Below are 22,195 nucleotides of genomic sequence, written 5' to 3'. Positions count from 1 at the left end.
CCAAATTCCCCTTTTCTTCAACCTGGCTCTGGTAGTGGGAGTGAACCAGGCTGGGGTAAAATCTAGTTTGGGAAAGGTTTAGCTCCTCTCACCACCACCCCACCACCCTCTATATAAAAAAAAGGTGCCATGTGACTATTTGGGGCTGTTTTTGTTTTTTGTTTTTTCTCTTAGCAAAAGACTGTATAAAGCACAAGCTATTTCAGAAGTCCTGCAGCTTCAGCTAGAACACATGCCAAATAGTCTCAATGTTACATATGTATACTCTTTTGTATAGCTTGCAGAATCTAAAGATTATTTATCAGTTAATTTCTTACATCACTTAGCAAAAAGTTATCAGATTTTAATTTTACTTGCTTCCATCTAAATTGGCAGTACTCCACTATATTGTCAGTCATTTTACTGAGATGCATCTTAGCACAGATATATTTTACTGTTAGTCTGCCCACCCTCACTTAGAATAATGTCAGTTCTAGCCAGACTGTACAAATGTCTATATTTTGTTATTGGAATAGGTGTCAGTTAAAAGACCAAAGGATGAAAGAGAATTCCAGTGCTGTATTGGTCAGATTAAAAGTAAATTCCCAGAAGCTCAGTAACAGTTAGAGATCAATAGTTAGAAGGAAACACATGCCAGTGGCTTTCTTCATAATCTTGGGAAATAGTTCAACTTCCCCTTGAGGTAATTTTTAGTAGATTTCACTAATATTTTGGGCTGTTGTACCAGTCTGGTTTATGTAAGAGTAAAGAATGGACTAAATCTTGTGTGAGTTAAGCATGCTTAAGCTCATTGAAATCAATAGACTTAAACATGCCTAACTCTGCATTAGATATAAGCCTGCATCATACCTTTACTAAATCAAGTCTTTGTTAATATTAAATGGATTTCACATGAATAATAATGATAAAACCAGTGTGAAATACTACATTGTAATGTAATATCCACTATCCATGTCAGGCAGATTTAATTCCTTCTAAATAAACCTTTTGTGTTATTTTTATTTTAGTCTGTTTTGCTAATAGAAACAAATTAAATGTAATGACAACTATTAAAGTATAATGCCTAAAATATTAAAAAGAAACATGTTTTTTAAGATGTTAGATATTCTGCCATTTAAATCGTATATTCAAATGCACTTAAAGCCCCCCTCCCCCCTGGATGATACAGCTTTGGACATCTCCTTAAAGCAGAAGACTGCCATTGGCAAGGACATACCCTACCACATTTTTAAAAACGCACAGGCCACACTTATCAATTTTTCCAAATACTTTCACACTATTCAGTTATAGTACCATATTTTAACTCTGTGGAATGCTGGGTCTCATAATTTGGTGAAGCATTAGAGCTCCCTCACTCAGTTAAAGTGGAATGGTTCTTGTTGTTATGTGCTTCTGACTTACAGGAACCCTTTCTTCACAAATATTATTCGGAGGTGATTGTCAATTGCTTTCATTTTAGCTAAGAGAGAGTGACTTACCCAAGATCAGCTAGTGAGTTTACATGGCCAAGTGGGTATTCAAATCCTGGGTTCTTAGAGCCCTAGTCCAACACTAGTGTGTCTGTGTGCTTGTGCATCTGTGTCTTCAAGTCACCTGTTGGCCTATGGCAACCCCATGAATTTCACAGAGTTTTTTTTAGGCAAGGAATATTCAGAGGCGTTTTAGCCAGTTCCTGCCTCTGAAATATAGCCTACAGTACCTAGTATTCATTGGTATTAACTAGGGCTGACCCTGCTTTGCTTTCAAGATCAGACAGATCTTGTGGCTTTAGGGTATATAAGCCCCACTTTCCATGTTTTATCACGGAATATAGCAGTATTATTGTGTGGTGTGAAAAGGTTCTAGTAGAGAGTGTATGCTTACATCTATATTTTAAATTATATTTTGAAGTAATGAAAGGACTATTGGGAGGTTAAGAGAATTGTGTCTGCAGGGGCTTCTGAAGGGGTGTAATTCTTCATTTTGGAGACAAAATAATTCAGTGAGTGGGGTTCAGCATCTCTATCAGGGTAGACTGCATGTGGCCCATGGACTGCACAATTTGCAGGTGTGTTGGGTGGTCTGAGCTTTGAGCTGGGGGTGTAAAGCAACATCTGAATTAAGTTATTACAAACTATAAGTGAGTAAAAGAAATTTAGATGATCGTCTTCATCGGATTAACTCTTTATATGATTCTGTATATTAAGCCTCATGTATCTTGAGGATGTCATCTTTACTTGATCTTAGGCTGAGCAATGATAGGGGTATGCCATCTTAACTATATTAGGCAGGACACTCCCACTTTTGACTTTAATGGATCATAACAAGAAGAGCCTCCAGGATTCCACACATCTCAGTCAACCACTACCATAATCCATCACTGTAGCAATCCAGCAACTGAGATTCAATACATATTGTTTCTGAACACAGAAGTTATATTTAGCTCTCATAAATAATACTTGTTGATCAACTGGTTCTCCATGAATTTAGTCTAATGTCCATTTCATATTTTAAAAATTATTATTATTAAAATATCCATCTGACTATAGTGACACTATTTGCATACTGTAAATGTCTGAGAAAGCTAACATGGGATAATGGTTTGAGCATTGCACTATAACTCTGGAGACTAGGGTTGGAATCCCTGTTCGGCCATGGAAACCCACTGGATGATATTTGGCAAGTCACATTCTCTCAGCCTTAGAGAAAGAAAAAGGCAACCCCCCTCTGAACTTATCTTTCCAAGAAAACCCTGTGATACCTCCTTACCTCCTTAAAGGTAAAGGTAGTCCATTCACATGAATGTGTAGTCATAACTGACTGTAGGGGGTGGTGCTCATCTCCGTTTCTAAGCCACAGAGCCAGTGTTGTCCAAGGACTGCTCTGGTGGTCAAGTGGCCAGCAAGATTGCACCAAACGTTACCTTCTACTTAAGTGGTACATATCTAGCTACTTGTATTTGCTTCCTTTCAAACTGCTAGGTTGGCAGAAGCTGGAACTAGTGACAGGAGCTCACTCTATCATGCAGCACACGGGCTTCGAACTGCTAACCTTTGGATCTTCTGATCATCAGAATTGGTGTCTTAATCACTAAGCCACCACATCCCTCCTTAGAGGAGCCATAAATCAGAAGTGACTTGAGAACACACAACAACAACTATATGTCTGAAAACATTTTAGCGTCATCTAAATTAGAGATCATACCACATACGCCAACTGCGCCCCTACCTGGCCCAGAGAGACCTTGAAGTAGTAGTATATGCACTGGTAACCTTTTGCTTAGATTTCTGTAATGCGCTCTACATGGGGCTACCTTTGTACCAAGTTTGGAAGCTTCAGCGGATCCAAAATGCTGCAGCCAGATTGGTCACGGGAACATCTAGATCAGACCATATCACTCCAATATTAAAATCTTTACATTGGCTGCTGATCAGCTTCCAGGAGCAATACAAAGTGTTGGTCATTACCTTTAAAGCCCTACATGGCTTGGGTCCGATTTAATTAAGGGAATACCCCTCCCTAAACAATCTGCCCCACACTCTTAGAATATCAGGGAAGAAACTATTGGAATACACAAAACCCAGACTAGTTACAAATTCCATAAAGCTTTCATAGCTGCAATCCCTGAACTATGGAACAACTTGCCAGAAGAGATCAGTCTTATTACTACACTGGAAGCCTTTAAAAAGGCACTTAAGATGGGTCTCTTCTGGCGGGCCTATCCATCTGATCTGCTATGATTGATCCTAAAGAACACCCCCACTTCCGATTTAAGAGCATGGGAACAGACAACGATTTGGATATTTTAATGACTGGTAGCAGTATTGCTGACTGTTTTATTGTTTGTATTTTTAGATAACATTGTATTTGCATTTTGTATTGCTGAATTTTTTGCTGTAATCCTGCAGGGAGAGGCGGGAAATATAAATAAAATTTATTATTATTATGATTATATCAGTGAATCATGTTGTTTGACTCTGTCCTGAGATGCCATAGACTGAATGAAACAACTACACTTTCCAGTATATCCCATAGTGAATGGCTTGAGATTTGCTTACCTTTTGAATAATTCAGACAGGGCATCTCTTCCTGAAATCCTCACAGCAGGGATATATGAAATGAATAAATTATACTTCTGATGAAGGTAGATTGCAGTTTGAAGAAACTCTTAACAAAGGATAATAAGTCCTGATGGTGTAGCTATACTCACAAACCATTCCTTATGTTGTGGTTACTATTTAGCAATTCAAATCCTTATTATTAGGTGTTCTGGCAAAGTCCACCAGGATCAGTTCCATTGAAATAAATGAAAGCTTCAGTTAGAGAATAGACTAAAGGTGGGACAATACTTTTAACTTGAGGGCAAAATTCCTGTTCAGGGAATGTTTAAGGGGGTCATGTTCCAGCGATAAGCAACCCAAAGGGAAATGGTGGGACCAAAAATACCAGCACAGATTAGCTTGAAGCTCTTTTTTGCTAGTAATAAAATAGTTTAGAAGGCCATTTCATCCTTTTAGAATGAGAAAAACAATCTACAAAATAGAGAAACCATCATGTGATGATACCACAGAGAAAGCAATAGTACCAACTGGAGAACTCCAGGAGAGCCGGAATTGGACCTAGGCCCTTATGCTCCCCACCCCTGGACTACATCCTAGGAACATGGAAAACAACATTCAAATTGCTGCTGAGGCTTAGATACAATGTTCCTGCTTCAGAAACTGATTCATGAATCAAAGAATATTCTGTTGAAATTGTTTTCCTCCATCTAGCCTCCACATGATGTCTATGACTAGCAGTGTGCCTTGACTTCAGGCAGAGAGAGGATGTTTGCTACCTGGTCCTTTTCTCCATGGAGATGTCGGCAATTCAACCTGAGATCTTCTGTGTGGAAAACATGGTAGCATCAAGCTATGATCATTCCCCAAAAGGACAGAGCAGGATAATAGGTTGATGGGTCAGTGTCCCCTCCCTCTCTGCACATCTTGGAGCAAAACAACAAAGCTATGGCTGGTGGTATGTGTGGAAATCAGTTTACTATCATTAACTAAATGCATTTTCCCTAGTTTTAGTTTGGACTATACATAGCTGTTTATTATATCAATATGTGTACTTTATTCTTCACTTTTAAAGCAGGATTGTTTCTTAAGAAAATGATAAGCATTTTGCATGCTCCATTTATGAAGGTGATATATTTGGCTTGATTCCATTCTCTTTCAGCCAGTGCAGTAAAGTTCAGCCAGTCAGCTGGGGTTTTCCTTAACAATGCGAAATTCAGCAGGTGGCATAAAGCCAGTGGTTCCAGATCTTTCCTTGCCATGACATTGTTTACTTTACTGTTTGTAGGTGGATTCCAGTAACGTTCCATTGCACTGCAGATTGGTGCTTGTGCAATAGGGGCTTTCAGTTTCCTTTTCCCTGCTACAATCCTTGGCATGCCTCAAAACTTTTCTTTGTAGTATGTGATTGGGGTGACTTTGGGTGTAAGGGGATTTATATGAATAGAAGTTACTTCATCTTGAACAAGGGCCTCTCTAGGTCTTCCCCACTGTGTTTATTATTGATTACAGGCATACCTCAGTTAACAAACCCTCTGACAAAGAAGCTCCTTTTCACAAAATCTGCCCAGTCCCTCTCATTCTTGTCTTCTACTAGCTGGACATTTTTTCTAACAGCATTGGCATGGGAAGCATGGTTAAGGAGGACTGGAGAAACATAGAATCATGGAGTTGGAAGAGACTTCAAGGGCCATCCAGTCGAAACCCTTTCCATGCAGAAATACAGAATCAAAACAACACCCTGACAGATGGCTATCCAGTCTTTGTTTAAAAACCATCAAAGAAGGAGACTCCACCGCACTCTGATAGATGTTAGCTGTTGGATTGCAGCAGTGTATCTACAGTAAACAATGCAACGAACAAAGCTGGAGCTGGGATTCAACTCTAGCCAGTCCTACTTTTGCTGTATGTGTCTTCCTGCCACAGGCATGGTAAACAGCAGCTAATTCCTTCTAAGAATGAATGAACAGTGAAACAGAGAAAAGGGGGGAAGCAGATAAATCTGTGTCACCAGTTATCCTGGCTTATTTTTTTTAAGCATAGTGTTCCGTAGAAGGATTTGAAATGTTTTTGTTTACTTAGGCAATGTGTATCTGATTTGGTCATTCTATTTCACATGCACATAGTATTAATTCTGAATAAAAAGTTTAACAAAATATGTTGAACTGCCAGCCTTTTTGTGCTGTTTCTTTCTCTGGTGCGAAATTTTCTGTTAAAGAGGTAAAGCCCAAGAACACAACTAGGGCTGCATCTGCACTGCAGAATCAATACAGTTTGAGACCGCTTTAACGACCCTGGCTCAGTGCTATGGAATTCTGGGATTTGTAGTTTTGTGAGATATTTAACCTTCTCTGTCAGAGAGCTTTGGTGCCACAACAAAGTACAAATCGCAGGATTCCATAGGAGACAGCCATGATATTTAAAGTAGTGTCAAAATGCATTAATTCTGCAGTGTGGCAGCGGCCTAGGCCCTTAACTAAGGTACACCTGTATGTGGTAATTCGAATCTATTTGTGTTAAGACGTATGGCTCAGAAAACGTTTGCTGAGCAGAAAAGAGTTATTCTCATCTATTATGATTCTGGGTGAATTCCAGCTTTCACTGAAGTCTAATAAAACTCATATTGATTGCAGTAGGGAAAGATTTACAGCCTTGGTGTTTATCCCAGCATGTTAACTGGTAAGATGACAATTAAAAGTGTTGTGTTTGGAAGGAAATATTAAAGAGCAGTTCTTTGAATGCTTACTTGTAAATAAATCCTACTGTGTTCAATTGGGTTTTTCTCCCTATAACTGTGTATAGAATTGGCACTTTTAAGAGTCACTTTTTAAAAGGACATTGTAACTATTGATATGTTCTTAACATGGAGAAATCATTTAAAAAAAATCTTGTCAGCAGAAGGGAAACTGACAAGCCAGGAAAAAAGTTGTGTCTTATCTCTGTAGTATACAGTGGGCCCTCCACATTTGCTGGAGTTATGGGCACAAGATTCCCATTAAAGTGGACAAACAGCAAATAAAAAACCCACTATTTTTTTTATCTGAGAGAACACCTCTCTAGGAATCTCTAGGTCCTCTGGTGGAACTCTGTGGTCAACATATGCCAGAAGTTGACCATAGAATCATGCTGGAAGACCTACAAATGCCTTGACAAGTGTTTTCTCTAGTAATCTCTAGGTCCTCCAACACAACTGTATGGTCATCCTCCACCAGAATTGTACTGGATCACCTAGAGATTCCTAGAGAGAACATACTAATCAAATCCACAAATAATCAAATCCAGAAAAGTAAAAGCCATAAATGTGGAAGGCTTTCTGCATGCAACCGCCACCCAAGATGACAAAAATGAAGGTTTATAAAATGACAAAAATCAAGGTTTGCTTTGTGCAATTTAATTTTGAGAGGAGTGGTGTTGGTGAGATATTTTCAAGCTGTGGATGATTGACTCCACTGATACAGAGGGCCAACTGTACCATTTTTACTTCTGATTGTGAAGCAAGAAATTGCCAAGCAAAGGAAAACAGAATAAATGTTAAAGTTAGACAAAAGGTATGCCAGAGTATGGAATCTTTGACAGGAAAGTTAACCTAAAAGATGAAGACTTTGCAAGGACAAAAAAAAAAACACCCACTGTTGTGTTTATGGGAACATAAAGGTTTGTCTTCTTTTGTGAATCATCTAGAAGAGCAGGGCAACCAATGTGTCACTTCAGATGGACATACATGGAATGATACCATTGATTGATGTATCAGAATTTTAATTTATGTTTGTGTAGTTGTACTTCTTTTTCTGGCTTCATTCATGCTGCAGCTTTTTTTTAGTCTTGTGATACTTGTCTTTTGTAATAATTTTTTTAAGTTTTTAAAAATCTAGTTTACCCATGGCAGGAAATCTTCATTAGGGTTCTTGGACGTTCTTCTAAGTGTGACCTAGAAAGTCACACATGGAAGAACTGTGCCATAGGGCCTGCTGCAAAGATCCTGTTTCTATTAAAAGTGTTTCTGTATATTTGTGAATGGAGAAGCTGTTAACACTCTTCATTTCATTAGTTTCCCAGGCTAATTTTAAACTATGGGTTGAACCAAGCGCTCCATCAGCCAACCAGTGATATAAAAGGGAAATCTGCCCTCTGGTCATGTTTCTTGGGGCCACACAGAATTGTACAAATAGGCTTAGTAATCTGAGCCTGACAACTTTTTAACAAAGGGAAGACATGAAACCAATAATTTGTTTCCTTTGCTTCATGTTTTTGCGATTGATTTGTAACCCTATGTAAATCTTGGAATTAATTAAAATGTTTCTTAATACCGGAATGGCTATCCAAGCTGTTGACAAAAATAAAGATATATCATTTGTAGGGAAAATACAAAGCCATACTAGAAACTTTCCTGACCAAAGTATCATTTGGTGGAAACTACTCCAGCACCCTCAGCATGCATGCTGCTGCATACCTCAGTGTTTCTCTCTGTTAATCAGAATGATAATTCAAGCATGTCTAAGTCTCAGGTGTTTTGCAGTAGGTTCTAGAATGTGGACTTGCATATTGTGGGGTGGCCATAACTTTTTAGTTCTCTTTCCAAGGTTCTAGCATATCAAGAAATGCTCACTAAAGTAACAACAAAAATAATTTCCTGAAAACTATAATTTTATAATTTCTTAGTAGAACACCTGGGTAAATAAGAACTTACTACCTAAGCAGAGGAGTTTATGGAAAATAATTTAAGGCAATTAATTCATGTTAGGTCACATTTTAACAAGTCACTCATGTTGGCTAGTGAAAGAAGATGTGAGGTCAAGAAAACATTTCATCTACATTCATTTTCACAATAAAAATGTTCAACTGACAAATGTAACCTTGTATCTGTCTTCAAGATTTACACAAGAGCAACCACAGTGCTAAAAGACTTGAGGAATATCAGAGACTGGAAAACAGCATAAGGACGCTGTTCCATGCTGTGGAAACATTTCCCCCTCTCTTCATTCATTAAAGCAAATACCCGGGTTGTCTTAAGCAAAGCATGACACTTTGCCTTTTTGATACCATATTGCCTTTTGTGGTGCATATGGCAAATGGGTGGCTGCACAGAGTGCTGCTTAAACATTTCCTCCCTATCATAACTCCAGAGGTTCCCTCAGCTGACAGCATTCCCTGCCTGCATTCATTCTGAAAAAGAAAGCATTAATGTTCAAGTCACTCTTAGCCTTTGAGACTAATAAACCTGTTTCTAGTGACTTCTCAATATTAACAACCATGCTAGCTTAACTCCTGCAGCACAGATTGCTTAAATAAACAGGAATGGTTTTGAAAAGGGAAAAGTTGGGATGTTTCCAGACAAAGGTTTTCCAGATGTGGACTGTGAAATGTTTGCTCATTTTATGTGCTAGAGATAAACTCTTCTGGAGAACATTATAGTTGTCCCTTCTAATTTGCGGACTTGGAGTCCACAGTCTCGCTTTTCATGATGGCAAGGCAGGGAGGGATTAAAATGGCGTGAGCGCCCATTATAATCAATGGGCTTTGAATATATGTGAATTTCCATCGTGGGAGTCTGGAAAGGATCCTCTGCAAAAATGGAGGGATGACTGTATATCTTTTTTCATATTTTTGCACAGAAACCTATTCCTTTGCAATATGGCCCTCATTCCACACCACTGGTATTGGATAATGTAAAGTCCAAAGTACTGTATGTGGATTCTGTAATAATCTTGAAGTACAGAGTGCTAGAACATGTTGCAACTTTTTTAAAAGCACAATTAATGTATCTATTATTTTTTTAAAAATCCATAATTGTTAACCATGTCTATGGATATAGGTAGGGTAAGGACATCTGATGAATATATAAATAATTACAAAATGCACCTAGATGTTTAATTATATCAGTATAAGCTACTTGAGAACCATCCTATTAACCTCACTATCAGATGAGATTCTTTAAATGCGTAAATACCATGTTCCTGCAAATATTGGATTAATTATTTCTGGACAATTAATGCAGCATTTTTGGGAAGGAAATATTTATAACATCTGTCCTTCGTTTACTTCCCAGTATATTACTTCAGAATATGCTTATTTAGCTGGCTAAGTTGTTCTCTCTTATTCCTACTTGGCAATAACAATGGAAAAAATGTAGCCTTTAACAGTGATGGTTTACCTAATGTGCCAGGGCTTTCATATTATTTTGGTTTGTGAATTAGCCTCAATTTGGGCAGAAAACCATATTATGAATTGTAATGTGTGTATATATTTGTATCCCACATTAGGCTGAAGGTGGTAGAAAAGGAATATTTGAACAAACTCGAGAGACAGAATATATACAGTACAGTTAGTTAAATAATCCCTTGAAGTTTCATCCCATCAAATGCATGAAGTGAAAAGCCTAGGAACAGGCCTTTATAGCTGTGAATGAGCAGGTTGTATGTGTGAATAGCAACAGAAATGTGAAACTTGTGGTTATGGTGATGAGGTGACAAGCTCAGTCTATTGACAGTGGTGCGAACAGAGACAATAGTTTCGTGGTACACTACACACGTCATAAAATGCCTCATGAGGGCTCTCTTACCCAGTTTGTCACATCTCCTTTCCAGTTCCCAGCCAGCATCACACTATAATAATTCACTTCATCATTTATATGTCTAATTACTCACTTTGGCTTTAGGCAACATCTTTCCTCCTACCTTTGTCCACCCCACACTTTGTTAAAACTGAAGTCTGAACTTCTCACCTCATGCCCATACCCACAAGTTTGCATTTTCTATTGCTATTCATACCAACAACCTGCTCATTCATAGAGATAAAGGTTTCTTCTTAGATGCTTCACTCCAGGCATCTGATGAAGTTGACTTAAGTCTATAAAAACATATGCTACCAACTTCTTTCAGTTAGTCTCAAAGGTGCTACAAGATCCCTTTGCACACTGCTGCAGACTAACATGGCTGTGTCTTTGAATTCTAGCTTCCTAGTAACTAATACTGACAGAATGGTTCTGCAGTCCCTTGAAAGTATACCTCCTCACATTTGAGCAACTTTCCAATGCAAAAGAGTTTATCACCGTGAGCCATCCTCCAACAAAATCTCAACATGCTCTTGACAATACTGTTTCCCCCCAGGAGTAATATATTGAACTTTTTTGTTATGGGTAACAATAGATAGTAATAATAAAAATAAAGGAGAAAATAAGCTAAACTCAAGATTAAATTTTGAAAAACATATATTATCATTTTGTTTCATGAAGAGACCATTTATTATTTAACAGGTAATGGTTGGTTATAAGTTTGTGCCATTGGTTATTGGTTTTTATCATGTACTTTAGCCTGAAATGAAAAATGGAGTGAAAGTGTATCTGATGAAACCTCAGGCATCTGTAAAGGAATATACAAGGGCTGGGCTACAAATAGTTGCCTTATTTCTAGCTGCTGGAGGTGGTAGTAGGGAGAGCATTGTCCTCCAAATAAATATTCTGCACACACACACACCCCATGAAATTTTCCTTTGGTCCCCAAATTTCTAACTTTTCAGAGTGAGACACTGAAAAAGGACACCTAGAATTCATTATATTTGCTACCTTATATTCTCTTTCTTATTATTAATAATAATGTCCTGCCTTTCCTCCCATTCAGGACTCAAGATGGCTTATGACAGGTAGAACAAACAGCTTAAAAGTTCACAGCATATAATAATTAAAATGTAATTAAACTATCAAAAATTAAAGCTAGTTAAAACATAAACCATTAAAAAACAACAACAAATAATAAAAGTCCAGAAACTTATACAAGGCTCATTCCCCCTAAAAACGTGTGTGTGTGTGTGTGCGTGCAAGACTTGGAGGTCCTGATCCCGTCTCCTCCTCCTCCTCTTCCCAAACTTTTTTAAGTGTAAAATTTACACATGTATTGAGTTAAACATTGAATTGACTTAAATAAAACCTTTCTAATTTGAATGATGCTATTCCCTTATAAAATGTTAAAATATGAATATACAGTGTGCCCTTGCCTTACGCACAGGATCCGTTCTGGACCCCCCACCTGCATATGCTGGAGCCCCATTGAAAACAATGGAACTTATGCCCATGGCGCGCCATGGGTGCGCATGCCATTTTCTCTTCCAGCGTACAGCCTTCAGCATAAGCTGAAAGCAGCATATGGCATGCCCGCATATGATGCAGGCGCAGTGTACATTAGTGGGTGAATGAAAATGCAGACAATAAATACATAAAATATTTTTATTCATATACTATGTTAAGTGGGGTGGTGATGCGATCACAAGGGTTTAAAAATTGAGCTTTAAATTTAACTTCTATGGATCTGTCCTGCAGAATCCAGGATAGCTACAAGAGAATGTGAAACAAGAGGTGGAAAAGGAGATGAGGTGTTATATACAGGATGTACATTTGAATGCTCCTTTCCATGAAAAGCTCTGGCAATAATACATTCACATGCACATTACTGGCTTCTGAATAATACGTGAAGAATAAATTTGGGTACAGCATTGAGAGGAAAGCCATAAAATAGTGCACAGCGATATGGGAAACAGGGATAACATGAATGGTCCAATCATTGTCCCCATATGAAGGCTTCAGAATGCCTGAAGAGGCTCATATTCATTTTATTTAGTGAATATAGGTTTGTTTGTTTTTTAAAAAATAGACAATAATTGAAACAGGCAGTTCCCCATCAGCATTTATAATACAGAGAAGTAAGAATAATAATAATAAAAAGCTTGGCCAAATGAAAGACTTCAATAGTCTGTTTCCATCAGTGCCAAGCCAGATAGTTTTGTGACATGAATAGGACATGAACATGTAATCTACTCTGTCCATCATCACTCCTTCAACTGTATCAGAACATGGTGGTCTTCCTTCTCAAATGAATGAGTAATCCATGGACAGAAATCACATCTATAATTTTTTCCACTTTTGTTAGCACCAGCTTGTTTTGGTCCCAGTATGCTGTGATGTGTAAAAAAGGCTTTCTTCAACCTACCTGCAGTTTACTACAGATCAAATTAATTTATTGACCCTAGGGCTTACTTTCTTCACATTATGTATATATAACATGCATCATTTCTTATCATGTAATCATAAGAGCCATTCATTTCATATCATCATGAATCATGTTCTCCTAATATGTAAAGGGCCTAAATACTCATTGAGAGGAGGCACTCTGACTCTTTGATTATTTTGATTATCCTAATCTGTATCTTTGCCAAATCTGCAAAATCCTTTAAGAGGTGAGATAATTAGAACTGTATACAGTTTTCCAAATAGGATATTTTCAGTCAGCCCTCAATATCTGCAGGGGATCCATTCCAGACATCCCTCCCCCACAGATACCAAAATCTGTGGATCCTCAAACCTACGTTGTCGCAAATGGTGGCATGTGCACACAGTCACACTGCCATTAGGCACAGTCCCCAATATCCTGTGGCAGCACATTCACTCGGACACACCGTCATTGGGACAAGAGAACTTAATGGCGGTGCAGTAGAGTGCACACACCACCATGGGACAATGTGCTGTTCCTAATAGTGGCATGGCCGTGTGCACACACCACCATTGGAGACAATGCAGGCTTGTCGTCCGCAGATGCTTGAATCTGCAGATGGAAAGTCCACAGATACTGATGGCCGACTATATATCATTTGTTGTTTGTTATATGCCTTCAAGTTGCTTCCAACTAATACCATACCCAAGTAAATATGAACAGCAATACTGTAGATTAAGAAGGAGAATGGTGATGGTTGTGATGAGGCAATAAAAACAGTGACCAGTGCCTGGCCTTGGTCCCACATGTATAGCCCATGAGTACACAAGGAGGAGAAAATCCCCCCTCTGATCCATTCTAGGCTCCTTCCTCTGGGCAACCCAGCCTGAAAGTATGGACAACAAAACTAAGTCATCAGGCTTATCCTGGGGATATTAGTATCATCCTCCTGTCTTCCCTTTCACTATAATTTATCTTTCCAAGAAGCTTTGGTCTTAGTTTTTAAGGGCTTTTATTAACCCTTCAGCAGAGAATATGGGATATAGTTTTTCTGGCCCTGCAGATCTGAATGGATTTAGGACAGACGAGCACCTGAAGGTAAGTTTCATCTTTCTTGGTACTAAAAAATACAATAAATAAATTCAAGAAATGTTTGCTTCCTTTTCATGGTAGTTATAATCTGCTGCCTTAGGCTGACTCTGCCTAATGGCAGAAATGGTTCTGATACTCACCTATGCAATGATGTACTTATCTTCCTATGCATATAAGTCAGTTTGTGTATGTAAGGCACAATGGTTAGCTTTTGTGCACGGGAGATGCAATTATAGGAGATATCATCCGTCCTCTTTCCGGCTCCATGTTGGCCTTAGTTTTCAACAACGGATCCCACTCCAGCACTGTCTCTAGCTCCAAGTCTAAAACTAGGGTGGCTAGCAGGATATGATCTTTGTCCCTGTACATATTTTTACAGTATGAAAGGACAGGCACAACGCCATCAGGTCTGAAGAGGAAGAGCCCTTCCTTTTCATGGTAGTTATAATCTGCTGCCTTAGGCAGCAGCTTGACTCTGCCTAATGGCCTTAGAGGGAGGGAAAGGACAGGCCCAACGCCATCGGACCTGAAGAGGAAGAGCCCTCCCCTCCCTTCTTCCAACGGTCATCTTCTGGCCTGGGAGGGAGTGAAAGGAAGAGCCCTCCCCTCCCTCCTTCCAAATGTCATCTTCTGGCCTTAGAGGGAGCGAAAGGACAGGCCCAACGCCATCGGGCCTGAAGAGCGTCGATTAAGAAAAAGAGCCCTCCCTCCAGTCCATCTGCCTTGGTCCAGGCCTCAGAGGGATAGAAGAATGCTGGACCTGATTCCCTCCCCCCCGCCACCATTCCCTTCTCATTTTGTGTCATGTCTTTTTAGATTGTAAGCCTGAGGATGGGAACCATCTATTATCCTCTGTGTTGTAAGCTGCCTGGATTCCCAGTGACTGGGCGGCATATAAATAAATACTATTATTATTATTATTATTATTATTATTATTATTATTATTATTAAGCCAAAGGCAAGATCTCATCCCTCAGCAGTGCAGTGGTGAGCAACTGTGGTTATCCAGTTGTTACTGGGATGCATGACATTTCACAATTGCTTCCGCTGCTTATGGTTAATAGAAATTGAAGATAGAAAGCATCCAGAAAGCCCCTCTCATGCCTAAATAAAAGACCAGAGTGTTGGTAGGCAGAAATGTTAGTTGTTCAACTGGACAAAATTTATTGCCATCTTTTCAAACTTATTCTCTTTGGCTGAAGTAGATTAAAGAGCAAGGAATATCGGACTTCCTCTGTTGTTCAGCAGACTGTATAAAATCTACTTTTTAATCTTCTCTGTTGTCATGTCAGTTTATGACATCACTTCCTGTTTTTTGAAGAGCCATAGAGATCACCAAAGGCAAGATTCAGTTTCAGACTGTGAACTTACATACTCTTTCCAGAGTCTCACTGAACACATTAGAACAGAGTAACTATGGATGGGATTGTATTGTCAGGAAATCACTCTGTATTTATGAAGTAGTTTGTTGTGACTGGAGGGGGGAGTATTGCATTTTCTCAGCAATTCTGGCTCTTAATGGTTAACTTGCAAGCATTTTTTCTTCTAAAGCAATCCAGGCTGGTGTAGTGGTTTGAATGTTGCACCAAGACTGGAGGACCAAGGCTTGAATCCCCTATTCAAGACATAGAAATCACCAGGTGGTCTTGGGCAAGCCACACTCTCTCAACCTAAGAGGGAGGCAACAGCAAATCTCCTGTGTATAAAACTTGACAGGAAATCCTTAAAAGTTGCCATAAGGCAGAGTCAACTTGAAGGCATATCACAATATAAAGCTCAAAATTCATGTATGTAATTTAGGCAAATAGCCAACTACAGAATGACTGCAACAACTGTAGTAGCACAAAACAGGAGAAAATTTGTGGAATTAAATTATGTGAACTGTGGAAATGATTTTACTCTGGTTTTAGTTACTTTACCTACCTTTTAGAAAGTTTACATTTGCACCACGCTTAACAAAATATTTAATATAATCATTTAAACACATTTTATGTTAACAAACACAGCTATGATGTGTGTTCTTAAAATAAGAACTAAAATTCTTTCCACGAAACCTTTTCTATGGCCCCTTTTCCCATGACATCTAGCAATAAACTGTGGGCTGTTTCCTTGAGTTCACTGAAATCCTTTCCCAAAGTCCTCTTTCTACTTTGTTGCTTCCAACAATTTTGGGAAAACTCCTCACTTCTTTAAATGAATGAGTCTGGAAGAGCCTCTTTCTAGTTGTTTCTCATTATCCATCTCCCAGTTGTTTTTCCCTTCTGAGTATGATCTTGGGAGAAACATCTTATACATCCTTATACATCTTATGCATCCTGGAGCAGCTTTCCCTTTATCCTGTCCATCAGTTAATGGAAGACATTCAGTCCTTCTGTGCTTCAAGTTTGATCAGTTCAAACCTCTTGTATCAAACAATTCCAGGGGATTTTCCACTAATGACATATGAACACAGTCAACAGCCCATATCCACTTTTGAATATTCCTGAACATTGTAAGAGTGGCATCTAGTGGTAGGATCCCCTCATCATTATTGTCAGGCAACTTAGTAGCAGGCATAGGCAGAAAGCAAGCTCCATCAGCCTCCACATTACCGAATAGTTCTTAACGCATATCCTCTGCTGAATCGTGACTGACCTTCCTCACAGTCTGCAATATACAAGGAAGTATACAAGTATACAAGTAAAGGAGATGCTTGAACTTGACATGTGGTGTGTCACATCTGAGTCATAGTTAATACAGTATGGTTGAAAATCAGTAATAATCATAAAAATGATTGTGCAGTGTACCCCTGAGGCAGCATGGTGTAGTTGTTTGAGGGCTTGACTGTGGCTCTGGAAACCAGGATTCAAATTCCCACTCAGCCATGGAAACCCACTGGGTGACCTTGGGCAAATCACACTCTCTTCGCTTCAGAGGAAGGTAAAGGCAAACCTGCTCTAGACAAATCTTGACAAGAAAACCTCATTATAGGCTTGCCTTAAGGTCACCATACTTGAAGGCACAAAACAACAAGTGTCCCACCATATGAAGTCATTCTATTACAAGCTATAAACAGCTAAATCAGAGGGAAAGGATTATGCTTTATTGGGAGTAAAACCAAAGCACTATGAAAATCAAAAAGAAATGGAAGGTATTTGAGCAAGAGGTAGGATTAGGCTGGGAGTAAGCAATATGTTGCACCCCTCTCCCAAGGCTCTTTTGTAATCTCCAGCCCTCTCACAATGAAATCTGGTGGCAAATTTCAGCAGCATATTACTAGGTACCCTATCAAATAAAAATGCTTGGTGATCTGCTGTAGAAATTCAGTTGCACCATATTGGTGGCTATGGCCCACAGCAGGAAGCAAAGCTGGCTCACTGACCCACCAAAATCTTAGTCTTGCCCGACATAGAAAAATGGGAAGTCTTAAACTTCACAGAGGACAGCAGATAGACCAAATATACATGAATACCCAAAAGACAGACAGATGAGTTAAAGTAGCAGTGATGATAAGTCTCATGATTTGTGGGGAACTCTCCAGAAATGTAGGGAAGAGGATATACATCACCTTTTAATCTGTTATTTCCTAAAACTAGCTGGTAAGGTATTAGCCCTTTGTCCCCATATGTGAAATCTCCTATTGGAGAGTTGGGTTTATGTTGTGATGGATCAGGCTTGGCAGTATTATAAGACAAAGAGGGGGCCTCCATGTGGGGAAGACAACTGTGCACCCCTCTCTTGCCTGTTGCCCTAGCTGGTATGACTGAGGTTGAAGTCTCATGGGCAACAACACCAACATGCTACCTGCCTCTTTAGTCATGCAATGGCTGGGAAATTAGTCTAGGATGTGTAGTTAATGCTACCAAATCTTGGAGTTAATTTCTCTCCCGATACATTATATGCAGGATGAATGTTGTTTGTGTGAAACCACATGTGTGTACAGGGGGGATGGTTTCCATCAGGCCCCTAACTACTGAGGTTGCTGAAGTACTTGTTTCAACTGTTCCAATGATATTCTAGCCTTAACCACAGTGTATCTATGTGGACAAGGCCCTGCAACTGCACTGATTGTCTGGCTTCATGGGCAATTACAAGTATTCACACAAAAATCCAACAGGACACAGCAACATTAGTAGCATTTGGAATGGGATCAGACAAATGGTTCAATATTAAAGATGCTCAACAAAGTTCCCTCAGTCTCAAAACCAAATTTGTGCAGACAAGTCTATATTACAAAGCCATGTTTTTGATTGAGGTGTTGGTAGAACAGAATGCCTAGCCCAGAGTGTTTTTGTTAGTTAAAGCATTCTCCTATTTTGGTTATCAGGAACTAAACTGTTTGAATTATGCACTAGAAAAAAGCCTTTTAGGTCTGCAGGGTTGTTTTTCTTGTATTGACTAGCTGGAAGCTCAATACAGTATGAGAGCCAGCTTGGTGAAGTGTTTGAGTGTTGAACTATGACTCTGGAGGCCAGGGGTCAAATCCTGGCTCGGCCATGGAAACCAACTGGGTGGCCCTGGGCAAGTCAGTCTCTCAGTCTCACAGGATGACAACAGCAAATCCCTGTGAAGAAGCTTGCCAAGCAAACCCCATGTTAGGTTTGCCTTAGAGTCGCCATAAGTCAGAAAATGACTAGAGGGCACACAGCAACAACAACAACCACAAGAACAACAACAAGAAGAAGCAGCTTTTATTATATGGATTCCTGCATCAAAGGGAACTGATTCCTGCTGATTGCCACAATCATCCCACTGATAGTCACAGGGGCCCAGATTTTAACTCTCCTACCCCTTGTTGACCACTCAATGCACACATTTACCAAAACAAAAACAAGCAGGAAAAATTATCCAAAATGCTTGTAGCCATGTTAAATCAATCAAAGGAAAACGATGCATTCCCTCCCCGTCCATTTTTTGCTTTCATAGATGAGTCATTAAAAAAAAGTTTCTATGTTAACTCAAAGGTTGCACTATTATGCCTCAACCCACCCATCTACTCCCCTTTGTTAATTTTCAGCTAGAAGAACAGGTAACTCTAGCTCTATGCTGCTACAACAAGAAATATATCTTTATGACTAGCATCCTATGCCACCCACCCAAGTTGCCACACGACAAAATTCCTAAAAAACTTCTTGGATGCATTAAATTGTGAAGGTAAATAATTCTCAATTGCACCTGTGTAATCTCAAATTACAGAGACTCACACAACATTTTTCCTCTGTCACTCTTCCATTCTTTCAATACATCTAAGATCTGCAAAATGTTCCTTCCAACTAGGTTCTGAATGTAAACTCAACAGATAAATGCAAAAATAATGGCTGCCATCCTGTTGACTCATCTCAGTTAGAGTATACTTATTCAATCAATTGTTGAAGGTGAGTCCACATGTAGGTAAATCTCAATTATTGAACACATCTAGTTAGCCCTGACAACAGGATTTAGGCCGTTACAACATGATTTAGGCCTGTCATATACATTTGCCTAGGTGTTATAACTGGCTCAGGAAGAATCTGCTAGGCTGTGTAGAATATCCTGGCATGGAAAAGGATGGAGAGACACTTTCAAGAGAGAGGCCAAGTGGAGGGATTTCCCAGGCATCTGGCCAAGCTAAACCTAAAATCAAGCCATGACTGGAACAGATTGTCTGTTGCCTCCAGGTTAAGTATCTCAGGTGGGGGAAATCCCCATATTTTCTCAAAGCTGTGCCAATGGAGCTGGCATAAATAGCCCAGGAACCATTGTGCCTGTGTAGGACATGCCCCTAATTCCCCTTAACTCCTATAGGGTCATAAACAAACAGCTGTTTGTCGGGGGGAGCGAAAATATTAACTCCAGGTGACAAAGTGACTATTTTTGTGCAATTCTTAATAAATGAACTATTACAGAAACTACTTAATCTGTATAATTGATTAAATTTTATAAAGATACACACGGAAGGCATTAAGGATGAAAAAAATAATGAAATTGTAATTAAATCAATAAACACATATATACTCCTGATACACAAACTCTCAGCACATGAAATTTCACAAACAAAACCCCATAAATAAAAACTCTTATGTAAATATTGCTTTTGTAAACCACAACCTTATCCAGCTTTTAAAATTTAGACTTTTACCTTCTTTAGTCAATCCTTCCTGCTGCATATTTCCATGGTACTGAATCAACATCAGAGCTATTGACCAGTTGACAGATCTATACATCAATATAGGGACACTTAATACAGATGCAAATATTTCCCTCCAAAGTTCATTTCCAAAAGCTAGTGTACAGTTATTCAACTCCCTAGGGTCCATCATAATTTTCTGTTCTTTATACTGAAGGGGAAAAAATCCAGATCACAATCTAAATAAGGGAATAATTCATAAAAACAAAATACTGTAATGCAAGCCCTGCATTTTTGTGACTTGAAGAATGCTGAACTGATCTGCTCAGTAGCAGCCAACTAGAGTGGAGAAAGAAAATTTTTATTTTCTCCATCCAAAGGTAAAACTAGATATCTATTTTGACCAGTTTGCCATGCTTTGCTTGCTAACAGTGCCTAAATTCATCTCTGGCAATGACAACATAGAAATAGCTTAAAGAATTCTCTGATCCCTTCTTACAAAGGGGCCTGTGTGCTTTGTACCAGACAGACAGGTCTGAATTTTCAATCTTTTTTGGTGTTCTTGAAACAGAAGACAAATGTTCTTTATTTTATTACCATTTTCTTTTGTCACCAAACCTAAAGGCTCATTAACATGTAATTGGAAGATATTTGTAGACTTTCCCCCTTTAACACTTCAGTACCACACCTTTAGGGCAGCTGTGTTGGCCATGCAGCAAAATACAAAAACAAAACAAACAAACAAACAAAACAAAATCCACTAGGCAGTGATATCTTTATGGGGCCAATTTTATAGCATAAAATACATAGTGCAAGCTTTCAGAGCTTAACTGGCTTGAATAATTCTATGTCCACTGCCTATGAAAGGGGTAGATAGCTTCACGCAGGACAGAGTTGGATCTTAAGTGATTACTTTTCTATTGCTAGTGGAGTTTACACTTTATTACCTGTCTTTTACTGTCTTTTATCCCTTTGTCCAAGAAGGGGAGTGACCTCCGTCTGCATTCATATTCCTCAATACCCTCTTAACTGACAACAGAGTTAACATCTGAAACAAAATGTAGGCCTGAGACTTTAACATGGTTCTTTCTTCTCCTGTATAATTTTTGACATCTTTGTCTAATGAAGAAGCCATGAAGCTTGGAAAATTGTGTCCCAAACACAGTCCATGTAACTAGCCAAAGGCTAACTACTACACAGCTGATAGCCAGTAGCTCATGAGCAAGCCCAGACACAGAGCAACTTACAAGCCTTAAGTCTCCAACAGAATTCAGCAATGTCCAAGTCAGGTAAACGGCACCCAGAGCCAACAAACTCAATCCTAGTCAGGTACACAGCATTTGGGGTCAACACTGTCCAAGTCAAGCAGAGTTCAGGAACACAGCAGGGAGCCAGGTAGGTCAGATAATCTTCAACAACTCCTGAAGGGCAGGGCTGGGAATGTATAGACCAGCAGCTCAGTACAGGCATTGCTTTATTAATTGCTGCTTCCTATAAATCCTGAGACCTACCTCCTCAAGTCCTCCCTTTATTGTCTGCGCTTGGCGAAGGTAGATAATAGTACATTGTCTTCTATATCTGAAAGGACAGAGTTCTTTGCCATAGTTGATATTGTCCTCTGGTCTGCATTTGAGATTTGTGGCTCTGGAATGTTCTCCTGCTCTGGGGTCAGCAGCAGGTCCACTGCTTCAGTCTCTGAGTCAGAGTCCATGTCCATGTTCTGGAAGCAGGGCATGACAGCTTGCATGATTTTATGCTTTGGAATTAAACCAATAAGTATTGGTTTTGTTATACAGTTGGCTCTTAGTATCTGTGGGGATTCTGTTCAGCCCCCCTCTTGTGGATGCAAAAACTGTGGGACCTCAAGTCCTGTGTTTTTTAATGGCCGCATGCACACACAGCCACTAAGAGTAATGGAGCTTGTCCATGGATGCTCTAATCCATAATAATAATAATAATAATAATAATAATAATAATAATAATAATAATAATAATAATAATAA

The sequence above is a fragment of the Sceloporus undulatus genome, chromosome 2, assembly GCF_019175285.1.
Source record: "Sceloporus undulatus isolate JIND9_A2432 ecotype Alabama chromosome 2, SceUnd_v1.1, whole genome shotgun sequence".
In the NCBI taxonomy this organism is placed as follows: Eukaryota; Metazoa; Chordata; class Lepidosauria; order Squamata; family Phrynosomatidae; genus Sceloporus; species Sceloporus undulatus.
This window is presented reverse-complemented; position numbering follows the sequence as displayed.